A 2,500-nucleotide genomic window follows, 5' to 3' on the forward strand; every position below is an offset into this window, starting at 1 on the left:
AGTATGATCAACACATGATCAACATACAGTATGATCAACACATGATCAACATGCAGTATGATCAACACACATGATCAACATACATGATCAACATACAGTATGATCAACACATGATCGACATACAGTATGATCGACACACATGATACACATACAGTATGATCAACACACTTGATCAACATACAGTATGATCAACACACTTGATCAACATACAGTATGATCGACACATGATCAACATACAGTATGATCAACACATGATCAACATACAGTATGATCAACACATGATCAACATGCAGTATGATCAACACACATGATCAACATACATGATCAACATACAGTATGATCAACACATGATCGACATACAGTATGATCGACACATGATCAACATACAGTATGATCAACACATGATCAACATACAGTATGATCAACACATGATCAACATACAGTATGATCAACACATGATCAACATGCAGTATGATCAACACATGATCAACATACAGTATGATCAACACATGATCAACATACAGTATGATCAACACACACGATCAACATACAGTATGATCTACATACAGTATGATCAACATATAGTATGATCAACACATGGTCAACATGCAGTATGATCAACACATGATCAACATACAGTATGATCAACACATGATCAAGATACAGTATGATCAACACACATGGTCAACATACAGTATGATCAGCATACAGTATGATCAACACATGATCAACATACAGTATGATCAACACATGATCAACATACAGTATGATCAACACATGATCAACATACAGTATGATCCACACATGATCAACATACAGTATGATCAACACACATGATCAACAGCATATCACCACATGGCTAATCATGATTGAGACCAGATACACATAAGATCAACATGAGGATCAGCTTTAGGTCACACATGAACACAGAATAATCAATAAGACATGCCCAGTGTGCTGGTGTGTGTTCATGTGTTTGTGGAAGTGTGGAAGTAAGTATGTGTGTGTGTCAGACTCAAGGTTAACAGGTGTGTTTACAACATGACTTTAAACGGTCTGGCCCCTGTCGTCTGTCGCTCTCTCTGATTCTCTCTCACACACACACACACAAACACACACACACACACACACACACACACACACACACACACACACACACACACACACACACACACACACACACACACACACACACACACAGGAGTAGTAGTAGGGATTGAGGAGTGATTAGATTAAGAATGTGGGCCAGCTGATCTGGATTACAGCAGCACTTGGGATTAGACCAGAGAACAGAAAGAAAAGAGGAGTTAGAGAGAATAGAGATACGTGTGTGTGTAAGAGAGAGGGAAAGAAAGAAAGAGAGAGAGAAAATGATTTACAAATATATTCTGTGCCAATAAAGCTGTTTGTAAATGAATAGGAGGATGGGAGTAAAAATGAACAGTAAGGAGAGAGGGACAGGATGATAGGATGAATGAAAGAGAGAGAACAGGGAGAATGGGACAGAGAGAGAGAGAGAGAGAGAGAGAGAGAGAGAGAGAGAGAGAGGACAGAGAGAGAGAAAGAGAGAGAGAGAGAGAGAGAGAGAGAGAGAATGGGACAGAGAGAGAGAGAGAGAAAGAGAGAGAGAGAAAGAGAGAGAGAGAGAAAGAGAGAGATAGATAGGTTGTGAGGTCTGGGGTCCGCTCACCAACCAAGACTTCACAAAATGGGACAAACACCAAATTGAGACTCTGCACGCAGAATTCTGCAAAAATATCCTCCGTGTACAACGTAGAACACCAAATAATGCATGCAGAGCAGAATTAGGCCGATACCCACTAATTATCAAAATCCAGAAAAGAGCCGTTAAATTCTACAACCACCTAAAAGGAAGTGATTCACAAACCTTCCATAACAAAGCCATCACCTACAGAGAGATGAACCTGGAGAAGAGTCCCCTAAGCAAGCTGGTCCTGGGGCTCTGTTCACAAACACAAACACACCCTACAGAGCCCCAGGACAACAGCACAATTAGACCCAACCAAATCATGAGAAAACAAAAAGATAATTACTTGACACATTGGAAAGAATTAACAAAAAAACAGAGCAAACTTGAATGCTATTTGGCCCTAAACAGAGAGTACACAGCGGCAGAATACCTGACCACGGTGACTGACCCAAAATTAAGGAAAGCTTTGACTATGTACAGACTCAGTGAGCATAGCCTTGCTATTGAGAAAGGCCGCCGTAGGCAGACATGGCTCTCAAGAGAAGACAGGCTATGTGCTCACTGCCCACAAAATGAGGTGGAAACTGAGCTGCACTTCCTAACCTCCTGCCCAATGTATGACCATATTAGAGAGACATATTTCCCTCAGATTACACAGATCCACAAAGAATTCGAAAACAAATCAAAATTTGAAAAACTCCCATATCTACTGGGTGAAATTCCACAGTGTGCCATCACAGCAGCAAGATTTGTGACCTGTTGCCACGAGAAAAGGGCAACCAGTGAAGA

General features: G+C 40.8%; 1 protein-coding gene across 4 annotated transcripts in view; it reads right to left on the reverse strand.

The window, feature by feature from the left end:
• The window catches only part of LOC110519442 (CUGBP Elav-like family member 3), a 66,882-nt gene that overhangs the window by 13,577 nt on the left and 50,805 nt on the right, over positions 1–2,500 (reverse strand). The window lies entirely within an intron of this gene.

Source organism: Oncorhynchus mykiss, chromosome 2 (assembly GCF_057628025.1).
Source record: "Oncorhynchus mykiss isolate SJ-2025 chromosome 2, ASM5762802v1, whole genome shotgun sequence".
Classification (NCBI taxonomy): domain Eukaryota; kingdom Metazoa; phylum Chordata; class Actinopteri; order Salmoniformes; family Salmonidae; genus Oncorhynchus; species Oncorhynchus mykiss.